The 14885-nt window shown below is 42.8% G+C and overlaps 1 long non-coding RNA gene across 1 annotated transcript in view; it reads left to right on the top strand.

Moving 5' to 3' along the window:
• The window catches only part of LOC118423971, a 34228-nt gene that overhangs the window by 13207 nt on the left and 6136 nt on the right, over positions 1-14885 (top strand). The window lies entirely within an intron of this gene.

The raw sequence follows: 14885 nt of genomic DNA on the forward strand, positions 1-14885 counted from the left end.
CAGTTAGGCGGAAAGATTCAGGAAAATTGGCGGTCGCCTGGTCATCGCATCATTATTCCCGCCGTGTGCGTGGTTACTGTTAGCCTGACTGAAGCTGTTTAATCTTGCCCGGCCATCAATGGACACAGACACAGAACCACAGGATGAAAACATGACGGACTGAGCCCGACATTAGAACAGAAACATTGGCTGCATCTATTCTTGTGTGTAATCATACTTTTCATGCTAACACCAATAACCTGTCCTCCATGCATAGTCTTCGAAATGGACATAGGACAAAACAGTAATGATGACCCTTAGTCAGTTCATGTATCTTCAAACCGTAGTTGAAGATTTAGATAAAGATTTCAACAACCCAGTAGCAGAGAAAACTTTTGATCCCCGGGGACACCGGTAAAAAGATAGGCGATGTTAGCTCGCGTCCAAGAATTATTGTTACACCACGGTTTGCGCCGTACGTGCCCTCTTCCATGCACACGGCCACACGGCGATATATTGGCGCGGTAAAACGCGGCTTTATTTGTCTACGATTTTCGCTAAAAAGAGCCAGTACGTATCGCCTACTACTGTAAGGTCCATCCCTCGCAGTCTGTCATTTGGTGCAAATTTATGGTGGAGCGGCCGCCGGGGTCCACACCAGATTAACTGTTGTGGGGGAGAAACCTATAATATGTCATTACAAAGTGGTGAGATTTGATCGATAGCGAGCAGCAATCCGTTTCATACATCAACGCACAAAAGTTACCGGAGCAGATATATGTTCAGGGGCGCGCTACGCTTGGCCCCGTTACTCCGGGTCCCTTCCGATTTGCGCAGATCGAAAGGGGAAAGCTCGCTGGGGGAGATTTGCGCTAAATGCGTCTGTCCATCAACTTTATTGCAGTTGGCTTTAGCAAGGTTACCAGTCATCAGAGCCGTTAGTCAAGCCACCAACACCTCGCCTTGCGGCGCTGCGGGCGCATGTGGTGTTGGGTATATTCCACTAGTCGGAGCTTGAGTCAGTGGATAAACCACTGAGGCTGCGTGTGGAGGTAGTCAGTCGTCACTTGACGTCCAGCGGCGCCAGAGCGACTGCACACAGGAGGTGTTTCTCCGCAGCTTCTTCACTTCACTTCTCCTTCCCAGCTCTGCCTGCTAGGACAGAATGTTCTCGCCGTATAGCTATCCACCACCGTATCCAGGCGACGGCAGAGGCCGCTTCGCACCGTACCCGCCACCAATGCCGCCGCCGCCGCCGCTGTATCCAGGTGAGAAGCGCGGCAGGTGTAACGAGACCCATTCGAGCGTGCTTAGAACAGGTGTCCTGTTATGTGGAGCAAAGTGCAGTCAGGAGACACTGCTAGAACAGCTTAATCATAAGAAAGAGACTACGAAGGAAGAAAACACATCCTTGTCTGTACAGGATAGATGAATTTAGCACTTTCGGACATAATTTGTTCTCAATTCTTTGCAAATTACACGTATTTGATCCAGTAATTGAGGTGAATTTCTGGTACAGTCTTTCACTCTGTGTTTGCGTCTACCAGCATTGTGCGGTCCCTTGGATATGTTATTGTGGAGAACTGAGATGGGAATGGTCTGAGGTGGTCAGCCTGTAATTTAAACCAATCATGTTCTGGTTTTTCATAAGGAGTAGTTTCCAACGGTCAATTTGGCCTTTGCATTTTGTTCTCATCATGTTCAGATCTTTTTAAGTCCTTCCAATTGAAGTGATAAGTTTCCCGTCGGCTGACGGCCTACTGTGCAGTTGATGTGTACTGGACACAGATAGGGCGTTTTGAAGTTGTGTCCGGAGCCTGCGGTCCCCGTGATGTTACACCTGTCTCTAGACGTTAGACTTAGAGGCTGTAGTTGTTTCTCCAGCAGGATTGAAGTTGGAATGAGTTGAGCAGCCAGCCTTAAGGAGACCATTTTGAAGGAGAGGAATTAGTCTGGCGGCTGCCTTGTGGTGTATGACTGGCACTTTCAGCAACAGAAAAAAATATTCTTACTTTTGGCGTCGTCTTGGCAGGCTTTAGTGACTGACTTGTTGGTGTGGTCTTTCTACTACTTTATTTGGTGTCAAAATGATAACATTTGTTTCAAATTTTGTCAAGTACAGCTTCGGAAATCTCAAGCCGGTAGTATAGCGGCATGTCTGACTTACTCCGTCTCCGACAACCGTTGCTCCGAAAGCTAGCCGTGTATTTGTAGCGAAAGGACGCTGTGAAGATCTCTTTAGATGCTTTGAAATTAAATCGAATTCTAATATGTTGAAATCTGTATTGGTATGAACTATAAGTCTGTCTTCTCTGGTGTAAAATCGGCTGCTCAGAAGTCTTACCTTAAGAGCGGAAAAACAGATTGTGCTACTTCCCGATGAAGTGTTTTTCTAATTTCCATATAGATCCATTTTTCACTATTGCACATTAGACGTAATCACATTTATCTAGTAATTACTAGTATCCATGGTCTTCAATGATGGCCCATCCCGGTGTAGTACAAGGAACCTAACAGCAGGGGGCGTCCGACCGTTTACCTTAACCTGCTAGGAATGGGTCACTGAGTAGCGAGATGCTAACTCGCTTTCTTGTCCGCGCTCTGCCGGCGTCCAAATTACAAATTGGGCCTCGTATTTCCAGCATACTGTCGGTGGAGGCCAACATTGTACAGATAATTAGTTTCAAGGGAGATCGGAGTCCAAACCAGATTAGACATTCGCGTCCTGATTTACAAATTTGGTTAATCTGAGCACATGGCACTGGCGTTTTATTAGGCAGTTCGTCTAGACTTGAACTGCTGGCCATCGCCGGTGGCGATGAAGCCATTGGGGAGGTATTTTGGCCTGATGTAGGAGGTAATTACCTTCGGCACCTTGCACTACCTCTCTGTGTGAATACGTACAGAAGCAAAGGGCACTTCGGTCCAGTCCCACTAGCTCACACACGTCTGTTGATTAAAGCCGTGGAGAAATTGAATGTAGAGTTGCTCACCCAAGATTTGTGTTGTAATGTCGCTGTTTACAGCGACAGATTATGACGCACACCTTTCAGAACTGATTTTACCCGGTAATTATTTGTCCATTCTATTTTGCCATCGGTCATAAATTGCATCGGGACTGTCCGGGATATTCTTCCCTTATTAGTTCTTAGATATTCTATTATAGCCTGTGTTGTCTAACGTTAACGTTCTCATTCTTCAGGTATCTCGTTGTGTAGCTACTAGCTGCAAGAGCTTACCTTGGGCGTTGAAAAATACCGTTTAGATTAATATGTACTTCAAATATAGTTACCGTTCTTGTCGCCAAACACATTCTGTACTTTTCCAACCTATATTCGAATTCCCGCGTGCTTGGTATGTAATATGAACATTGTTTGATCTCTATTTCAAACGTTTCGCATACCGCCCTGCGGGAGAACACGCGCGCCCAGAGATGTTTTCAGCACCGTTCTTTTTAGTGAGACGTGTGGAATTCAGCAGAACGAGATTAATAGTCGATAGAAAGAGTCCCGTTGATTGCAGGTTTGCTGAGCTGCATTGTGTTTGATAATTTGTCTGCGCCTGAGAGAAAATAGCGCACATGTCTGCCTGACTCGCGCGGCTGTGCCTGGTACATGTTTTATGAATAGAGACGGCTCCTCTGTCCCCACGCAGTGCAGACGACACCACGATGATGTTTTCGTAGAAACGGCGAAGAGATTGATTCGGTTGCTATGGCACGGCAACTTGGCGTAGGCGACTACCTGGGGATTAAAAGAAGAGAAATAAGAAATCAGCAGAGGGCTTTGACGTCATTCTAAGAAGAAAACATCTTCATCTGACAGCGCCTTTAGAAGAAAGCTTGGACTGTTTTGTCTTGTGCAGTTGATGCGGGGAGGATTTCCACTTTACTGGGTCTAAATTTAATCAAAACGACGCATGCCAAACATCGATTAGCATGGGGATATGTCCTTAATCCCGTGTCTTACATAAACAATTAAAAACTGGGTAATATAATATATATTCATTCAATTAACAATATGCTAGACATCATAATCAGCATGATCTGTGACTATATCGCTAGTTGGAATATCATTGATTATATCAGTATCTGCCCAAAGAATAGTGAAAGGCAACATCGTCAACAACAACAACAACAAAAGCTCGTAGGGAAAGCAAACACAGTAAATATGAAATATTAATGAATTCCCATAGAGTTGAGGTGTTTGACGCAACAGATGTATCCAGGTCCGGATGTTTTTCGTCTCTTTTAGTGACGGCGTTCCTCCCACGACTTGTTAAAGAATCAACACCCAGATACCGCTAATGTAGCCTTATATGGCCTCCAGGAAAATACAGCTCTGATTTAGTTTTTAACAAACATCTCGGTCGAGACTGTTGTTGATACAACCTTTAACTGACAGCTGCGATACATTGCCATACTCACAGAGGTAACGTTAGGTTTGAAAGTACGTTTAATGCAACTAGTTGGGTGAAAAACTAACCATCTCATGCCATATCGCGTCGCCACTTGACATTGGCCATGGGTATACAAGTCTTGTTTGAGTTGCTGTAAGACTGTAACTATTTCCAGACACATTTCTTTACCGTCGCCCCGCCACAAAGACACGCTCCCTTCCTCAGAGAGGTTTTTATACGGTTAGAAGAGCCAACTGTTCTCCAAGGGACTCCTCGTCTTGTTTTCACAGAAACTTAAACAAGCTAGCACTGTAGCAGCAGCCCTGTTCAAAGGCATCGCTTCACGAGTAATGATATTACACACATGATTGTCTAGGTTGAAGAATAAAGGACTTATTCTCTCATTATACAAAGTTATTTGCCCAGAATTAAAGGCCATGACTATGTAACACACTGCTTTCTCTTTTTCCGTCGACAGTCGCTTTAGGAAGCTAAATTGTTAGTCAGAGACATGCGCTACAAAAGACAATCAAACTAAAGACAATAAATGTGACTTTCATACATTTTGTTGCAATGTCACTACTGATCCTTGATCCTGCAAATGCGAAACTTAGCCTGCTACTAAGTCATCTCATCCCAACGCTGTCTTTCTGCAAACCTCTTTATCCAAATATTGTGTTTATAGTTACATGAGGCTAAATGAAATTATGCCATTTTGTGATAGCCTTGATTATGTTGCCAATATGATAGATTCGCTGTCGTAAACATCACGTCGGTTAGAAATGAAAGGAGACACAATTTGTGTCATCAACAGCGACACAATAGATAAATGCATTTCTTCCTCAAAACAATTCATTCGGGATTGTACACTGACCCATGGATCGGCCATCGTCTACCATTGGCTGCTTTACCTCGTTTGCATATGACGACAATTCTATTCTCGCCCTCTTTGGGCCTGTGACGCACGAGCGCCAGGCGGTCGCCTGGGAGAGACTTCAAACTTTCCCTTGTTTTTCATGTATCACAAGCATCCGACATGCCCAAGACTGACTAGCGACGGGAACGTGGCTATATCTCTACAATCCCCCAAGTTTTCCCAATCACATTGGAAGAAATAGACCAAAAAGAGTTAATATTTCGTCCACGATGGCTTCGCCTTTTGTGAACAACATTTCATATTCAGGTAACGGTCATTTTAGACAATCAGTGTCCAATGTGTGCCCTACAATTTGTGGTAATCAAAGTGAGTAGCTTGTATTTATTTTATCAATCGTAATCTTCTTTTCAATTGTTATTGTTTTAATTAGATAGTCGTCTGCTGATGTGTTTTTACTGCGGTTTGCGGGCTTGTATTTATTGTTACATTTCCATGTAGGCGGTGCCCACGGAAAGGCGTGTCACAGACCCATTGTCAGTTTCCAATTATTTTCCCTGTTATTTCTAATGTTTTCCGCTGCGATTTAAGAGCGCCACTTTCGCGGAACAAGTGCTGTAAGGGCAGATAGCGCGTGCAGAGAAGCGGGAAGCAGCCTTTGTCCGTGGTACTGAACGACCTCTGAAGTAGGTAAGCCGGCGCTTCTCGTTTCACTCCTCCAGCTTGGGCCGCCTTAAGTCGTGCTTTCCCACCCACTTTCCCCTGATCTCACTGTAAGATGTGTTGAAAGAATGCCTCGGGGTATCCCATATACACGGCCACTAACATATGGTAAAATAACGTGGTTTTTACCGGTCTTTGTACGGCTATATTTCTGTTGGGGGCATGTTTTGTGTCCGGGAACAATTTTTGCGTTTTATACTGTTTACATAACAAAATGTGACCGCGATTGATTCGGGATGTCTGCGATTTGGTCACTAGTTGATGATTCTAAACTTTTCAATCATTGTCCTTCAGACATGGGTACATGCTTACCGGCAACTGTGTGCCACATACATTGTGAGATTGTGTTTTTGGAGCTGGTGACTAGGAGGGGCAGTTGAAACGCAGTAAATTAACCACGGATTTTAATTTTATGACCTGTCATTTCTCTCTGTTTTGTATCCCACGCAGTCTCTTATAATGGGCCAGAAAATGGAGGCAAATGATTCCCACTTGTTAACATTGTTGCCATTTTTGAGGGGAATGCTCTTTGTTGAGATCGTTATCATGGGTGTTGAATGATGTCAAATGATGAATGGCGGAGTGATTATTGTGGGATGCCTTCTGCCTTTCTCGTTCAGTAAATCTGGTGCGCTGATGGGTGACAGCCCGTCCCGGGGCTTTGTCTGTTGTAGAAAACATACTTGTTTGTTTAGTGCTTACTGCTTGCGGGGACGTTTGCCCCGAAGGCAGTCTGATGGTCACTTGCTGCCATTGTAAAAAAAAGATAAACTTTTAAAAACGTGCGAATGTATCCGGGGGTCTTTTCCACATGTCACTTCAATAACTAGTTCAAACATCTCTAAGATAGGATTAGAAGAACGTGGTTATTTGTGTGTTCTACTCATCTGTAGAGATATAAAAGCATGTGTGTTCTGTTGATTGGCTCCAATGACATCGCGACGCGTCGCTTTTTACAAGACAATAGGAGCGGGCCAGGTGTGATCAGCTGTTCTCACAGCCCCGAGCTGCCCGTTTTCCGATCAAATGTGCGGGATAATGACAGGTCTCAATGGCTGCAGGAATAATACAGCCATAAGGACGGATTAATTACGTCTTTCCTGCACTTTTCCGTTCCCCTTTGTTTTGCTTTGTCACCAAAAATCAACAGCAACAAAAATCAATAACTTGTTCTATGGGTGAGATGCGTCTTTTTGTGCTATGATTATAACAAAATAAAATAATAAAACTGGTGGAAAGTGTATTTTCATATGATAATCTATAGAACAATGACTTCTGTACACTCTGTTTTGGCTTTGTTGTCAGTGACGTCGAAGCTGTTACCGTAAATCCGATATGACAAAAGTTTTCCCAAAACCATTGATCCGCCCAGCTGGAATGCTACACTTTTTTTTAAATCATGTCAACGATCGCACGTCTTTTTACATTTATCCTACATTTTCCAGCTAAAATACGAGAATGGTAAAGCTATGTAGCGTATTGTGCGGTATGAAGTATTTAATTCTATAGTGTTCCCATACGGATTAACCAAGTCTGTGTATTTCAAAGACCAGTTAAGTCGTCATTGAGTACAATATAAGCTTCATCTTTAATTTACAGCATTCCACAGACCAATAGAGAAGAATTCTCCGCAGGCTTTCCTCTGTGTAGAGTCTTACCCCGCACGAACAGATACAAAAGCTCTAATCATGGTGTCTTCTTAACTTCAATAGGCTGGTGTGGCTATGGTAATTCGACTATTCTATTGCCTGTGGTATTTTTGCCGTTTCCATGGACAGAATTGCATTATGTCGCGTGTAGCCATAGCCTCATATGCGCAACTAAAATAAGTGTGGCAATAACAACTATTGCCATGGCGACGGTTTTATTGTTTATGAGTATCAATGATTGATGTTGTAGGTGTACATGTGTTGTATTTGTGTTCTATCCTTTCGCCTAGCTGTATGTATAAAGATTGTCTTACGCGATGGATGTTTGTAGGGCATTGCTGTTAACAAGAAAGGTGATCTCTTGTGATGAGTGACCTATCATATGTTCCTCATTGATTATACAAATGGGGTACTCATTTGCATAAAATATATCAGTTGATCTCCTTGACCTAAATAACAATGTGTTCAAAGTCTTAGCAAAGAAAGCTATTGTAGCATTTTCTCATAAATTATGTAAATAAGACCCTGTATTACTTACTGTTCAGATGTTCAACTAAACGTACATGTTGCTTCCAGATGTCACAATAATAGAATTTGTCATTTTACACTATAATAACAATTTCTGATTAATTATGTAAATTAGGTAACAATTTGCATAATTGATGTTTATCGATATTTCTCTCTTTTCTTGTTACATATGTCATGTTTAAGTGCCCTAGTAGTAAAGAAATACTGTGGCTTTATAAACTGTGCTCATTAATTATGCAAATTATCCCCAGGTTTGCATCAATGGAAGGCATCTCCAAAGTTTTAAAAATTACGATGATCCGTCAACCCCTTCCCGAGTTATTCCTTTTCAAAAGGATGGTTCAATTGCGCACGCGCGGACGAATTGCTGAGAAATTTTGCCAATCGGATATATACTTAACAGTAAGCCTAATATTTCTTTCTTTTTGAGTTACACGTGGCATATTTTTTCCATTCTAACATAAGATGCAGTGTATTTATGAACTTTCTCCATTAATTATGCAAATCCGCCCCTGATTTGTATGATTAATATTTAATTGTGTAAGGCATCTCTGAAGCTATCTACATCCAAATAGCATGAAGACCCGTCAAACTATTCCCGAGTTATTCCCTCTAAAGGGATGATGCTATGAAAATGGCTGTTAGAAAACACATGGCTGTAGAAATATTCCTGAGAAGCCTGTGAGATTTTGGGAATTTTTGTCAAACGGTCGCAAACTATACTATTAGGCTTGCGCCTGAGGCGTCGCCAAAAAGACAGCAGAAAATTGTCAATCTTGCGTATCCATAAGGAGTCAATGACGGCAGCTCTAAATGGACTCCGGAGTCGCCAAACAGCAGTTAGTCAAGCAACTGGATATGATTTTGGAAGCGGTCAGACGTTAGGAGTCATTTGTGAATTATAAAAAAGCTGGAATATATTTTGTAAAGGTTTCTATTTGAGACGCGTTTATATATATATATATATATATATATATAGCTGGCCTTTCAAGTTTCTAGAACGTAATAATAACGATGTGGGCGATAATTAGATGACAGGAACTATTGACCATCTAAGCAACCCACGCAGTGTTGAACGTGACAGGCTGTAAAGATCTGCTCCGAAACGTACCTATTTTAGAACTTCAGAGAGTTTACATAGATATATTTATATAGAGAGAAAGAAAGGACGCAAGTACATAGGCCAAAATAGCAATTATTCTGAATGCCATACACATAGCATGTGCATTAGTTACTCGCAATAGAGTGAATTAGCGTCCGAATTAACGTCCTCTCTGACCCATATGAAGCCAGTATCTTAACACTATATAACAGCACAAAGACTGCATACGGTTCCTTACACCACTTCAGTTTTCTTCATGTAATGATCTCAATAATTGCCTGTAATATCGGCCCTAACATGTGCTGCGCCATGTGTACTTTCATTGATTGCATTTTGCGCCCCTGGAAACGTATCCAAGGCTACCAGAGTGGGACGTCTTTGAGTGCGAACATCGAATCACATATGGTAACGAAATCTATCATTAGGTACGAAATGTAAGTCACTGTCCAACAGTACACTGTGTACTAGCCACGTGTATCTCGTGCAAATGGTGAAGAGAAATAAGAACTTGTGTGACGTATGTGGTGATGACCCACTGTTGCCCACCGCAGGCAAGTGTAGTCAGGAGGGACATCGCTGTCAGTTTACTGCCAGGTGGAGGGGCTTGCTGTATTCAGTTCAGAAAAAGAATTTACGGGCCAATCGTTATGAAATGAAGCTAGCTACTCGAAAAACTTCTGAACCAGTCATAGTCCGGAGTAGTTGTGATTTTTATAATTTCTCTTGTCAGTACTGTCGAATAAGCCAGTTTCAGAGTCTTGCTGTTTAAATTTGAGGGTGTGGCTATGCAGCCTACGTAAATGTCGATTATAATAGAGGATGGTAACTACACAAAAGCTTTTATGCTACTTGAGCAGTTGTGACTGAGCTCCAGATACTAGTCTAATAGTTACATAATGAACACGTGTACATTTTAGACAAGTTGGAAGAGGTTGCAAATTTCCTTGAATTGCCAAAACCAAGGAGCAACAGTGCACTGCAATCTTCATTATATAAGGGCAGAAATATATCTTTCATATTTGGAATATGGTCATGTATGCTTTCCTGTCACGTCATCACATTGTATCGCACAGTTTTTAAACTTACAAGTTGGTGTGGCATTTCTAATCTCAATTCCTATCACCAACAAGATATCAAATTTCAGTATATCTTTATTACTGGAAACAACCGTCCTACCCCTCCCTGCGCCTTTCTAATGGAATGATCCACCATCGGAGCGGGACATCGGAGCGGTTTTCAGCAAACGATGTCGTTTTTTGGCTGCCCTCATCAACAATCAAAAAACAGTTCCGGTTACGATAGAATCTCGTTTTGTACCGCCCCGCCGAAAAGTTATGTTTTGGTCATATGTGTAACAGCAATTCTTCAGCACAAAAAATATGTCCTGTTTGCCTCGCACATTGGTTTGAGGATAGCAAGCAAACGTAAGTTTGACCGGCATGGGAAGATGTCAGGGTGAATGTTACCTTTCGCTCAGGCATGCTTCATGCCCACGTGTCGGGACTGTGGGTCTTGTTACCCCAGGCCTGATATAGACAAGGTCAGATCTATGGGGAGGGTGTGAGGCATAGCACACAGATGGATACAGAGTGGAATATCTGAATATTGGTAGCTCTGTATGTCGTCTGAATATTGGTAGTTTGTAGTTCCGTAGATATTATTCCTGTCATTGTCATGTACACCTCACCTGCTCCAGTCATTTGTAAAAGCTTCGATCAGCTGTTTCTCGTATACACACCGGTTTGTGTTGTGGTTCAGGTAACGATACATTTTTGCGTAATAGGTCGAGCCATTTTTAGCGCTACTGGTGTAGGCGGACAGGACAAATTGTGTTTCCATTAATCCAATCATATGGCCAAAATGTCTTTATGGAAAAGTCAGCACGTAAGAAGCAGACAATAGCATGTGTACATGTAGTCGGTGGAAGTCAAGCGGGCACTTCGTTTGTGGTGAACAACTATCGCTTACTTTAATAGCTTTAATCGTTTCCACCAACTTGAAATCAGAGCAAGCCCCCATCAAACCTTTGGTCGGTATTGTTTTGGGTTCCAGTCAATTTGAAGCCTGTATATGTAGGTCTAAATGCGGCGGGTATCTGTTGACGTTGAACCACAGAACAAGTTTTTCGGACGCGCGCACCTGTTTGTGGAAGTGCCAGTGCCTCTTTGGTGTTTGTATCATCTATAGTATAATGTGTGTTTATCGACTAAGGAGACCAACCAAATGATCGGTATAGTAAGGCCTATAGCACAGAGCTGTTTATTTACATAAATACTGACAGCGACAACCGTGTGTCCTGGTCCCAAGAAACTTTAATGGAAAGTTTTTCTTTTCAATTCTCGCCGTAAATCCTTAGTGTGTCCTTTACAGCGGAGATCCACGGCACATCCCTACATTGCTTTCCATACCGTCATTGTTTTGAAGTGGATTTTTCGAACTCTGAAAACTACAAGGCGTTCTTTATAGGGTGCTCTTTACAGGGCGTTCTAACGCTAGTTACGGCCAGAACGTGCGCGCCGAATATGTAGTGGAGCTGGGGGACAGCTGCTGTGGAAATCAGTTTTCCGGGTCAGTTGCTTGACAGGACAGGGCCTCGCCTATAATAGCGTGGCACACATTTCGTGCTGAAGCCCCGCACGCCAAGCTGATTCATCCGAACATGATATATATCTCTGAGGGACCTCCGAACTTCTGTCCCGATCTGTCCTACAGAGCCTTTGTTCACACAACAGACGATATCATAGGCCTCGTTCTGGGGGATGTTTGTAAGCCATGGCTGAAGGTCAGAAGTTAAACACGGTAGCAGTCACTTCTGTCTATAATGCAGTTACATTTCCGTCTGATCTTTCGCATATAGACATTGTCAAGGATCGCGACATTACTGTCTTAACTTGAGCACAATACCTGTCATCACCTCCCCTAATGGGATAAAGTATTCAATCCTTTGATAGCTATTAAATGCGACAATAATCTTGAGCAAGTAACTCCTAGGCGACAGCGTCAGCGGGTATTTGTTCAAGTTTGTAGTGTATCTGCCACTCCAAGTTCTAAAGCACAAAGTACGTCTCTCCCCTGCTACATGCAAATGCCCTGTACTTTCGGCGGTAAAAGCTCGACCTCCCAGCTGCCAAATGCCACCGAAAATCCGGGAAGTTGTCTTGCTTGGGGCAGTAAGATTTTGGCTGCTGGTTCTTTAGAAACCAGGATATCCCTGCACGGTAAGCTTGTGATTTTATTGTAAGTATAGATTTGTCTGGAACGCATTTAGATTTGCACACCTTTCATCGCTGTGAAGAGATGTCCAATATCTTCCACCCCCTACTGACGAGCCAAGAAACACTACACAAAAGACTTGCTATGTGTATGACAGTAAAGGTGTCAATGGCCTCTATATTTATCGAATAGTACTGTACAGAGCTTGCACGTTATACAACACGTATTCACCCATAATTCAACGTAACTGTGTTATGAGCTACCAAAATAGGTGAAAAAAACTGACGTAAAGGCGGGCATTGAACCAAATCGGAGTGGTTTAGATTTGTTGGATCTCGCCACTGAAACCCCTTTGATCAAGCACAAATCAAAGCTACATCATGGGGATAACAGTTATTTATAGATAACGCGCCCCAAGTGTTACAGCAAGACATTTGTAGTTACAGAAATAACAATGCTAAAGTCGCTGTATCGCGGAAGATTCTTAGATGGTGACGGGGTAATAAGTTATTATGCCCATGAAACTAATGAATATGCATTGTAACCCATGGCAGTTCTCATTACATTTTTTCTATTAGCAATAAGCTAGTTAGATACATAACCATGTCCATTAATGAGCACCGATCGCCAATGGAGCAAATAATATACTTCATAACCTCTATGATATTGTTATGGGACGCTGGTTTCACCTAAATTTCGGCATGCATGAAATCAGTTTAAGAATGCGACATTGCACATGAGGATACACGTGGGTACCTTATTATGATTTACTCATACAAAAATTCTTATCTCTCTGATGATATGGAACAAATCGTATCAGTGGTAACGTTGTTGGGCATATAGGATATACATCTATTAACATATGTTCGCTACCTTTGAGGCTTGTACCATCTTCATCTTGGGGGTAGGGGACAATAGATTTGAGTGGATGGATGTGATAAGTTACACGTCTACCAGCCGCTACTATTTGGCTCTGGTAAGCAGAAAACCCCATTTCATTGGAATGGTTTGGAATCCCTTTCATGGTAAAACTTCTAACGTGAAGACTTCTTACCAAGTCGCCTTGGACAAGACGAAGCCTTTTTATGGTGCTGCTTTTCTCACGCGCGCTGTTTGTGCGTCGACGTACGTACGTATGTGAACGCGGTATTGCGTCAGTTGCGTGGATACAGGACGTCTCTATTTCCGTGTGAGGCTTATTGCATCCATATCATCTGCTAAGAGCGTCAGTAACAGAGATTAGGGTTGTAAGCTTCGGAGACAGTCGGACATCTTTTACGTCTGTGCCCGTACTGGAGGTGTGTATCCTTAGTCTCTCCCTTTCTCTATCTTGTGTTTTGTTGCTGCCTTTCCTCTTGTAATACTTGTATCTTGGCGCTCTGTGATATCCTTTCCCTGTAACGTACACTGTTATCTAACCTACCGTACAAAGGGAAATACTCACGGGGATTTAATTGTTGTGTACTTGCGTTATACTAAATATAACACTTGTAGCCTTCGTCGCCTCTCTTAATGTAGACATGTCACTTGAAACTTGCCTTGTTTCACCAGTATGAAGTGTGTCGATAACATTTTCTTGTCGCAGTAGTGACGATAATGTGTTCCCAGAGCTCAATTTAAGTTCGAAAATGTTTGTATGATTTTATTGATGAATACTGAGATTACTGACCATACCACCAGCTGCACTGTTTGACCAAGTGGTATATTTTATTATGCATATCTAGACAAGGATAGGAGGAAAAGTCTAAGTGACTATTTCTGTTGAAATACATGTAGATTGGTATCTTCTCCCATCACCTTTGCACCACTGCTAATGGTTGTGGCGGTTACATGTATTCTGATTGTTTTGGTTCATTAAACAGCAAAAGTGTCGCCCTGGGTTCCCCATACCAAAGCTGTTTATGTCGGGCACATCATCAGGATGTTCTGGGAAAAGGACCATCCAGCATAACATACATAGCGATCGTCATACGCGAATCAATTTGGAAGCTTGTCTTCAAGACACGTGTCCGTCTGACACGTGTCAGCGGGAGCGGATTTTCTGGCAGGGTCCCCGCTTTCTGCGTCCGAAAAATTAGGTCTGCGTTGATAGCTCGGATCTCTGCTCTTTTCCGCGCAGCGGGCAGACAGGTCGTCATCAATTATGGTGGTCTGGGAATGTTAGTCTCGAGATCCAGGCTTGGGGCTGGGACATAAAAGTTTGCCAGGAATCGATCAGTTGGGCAGCTTATCTTATATAATTGCAGGACTATTTTGTTTGACAACTTCGGTAGCTCCAATATACGTACACGGGGATGAGGATACCCTTTCCGATGAGGAATGTCTGTTCATATGATAAGCTGGCAGACGGACACTGGCCCTTGCATGCTCACGCCTCCTGTCTCGTCTAGTGCTTTGCTGCGTATAGAGGCTGTAGACC

Source organism: Branchiostoma floridae, chromosome 1 (genome assembly GCF_000003815.2).
Source record: "Branchiostoma floridae strain S238N-H82 chromosome 1, Bfl_VNyyK, whole genome shotgun sequence".
In the NCBI taxonomy this organism is placed as follows: Eukaryota; Metazoa; Chordata; class Leptocardii; order Amphioxiformes; family Branchiostomatidae; genus Branchiostoma; species Branchiostoma floridae.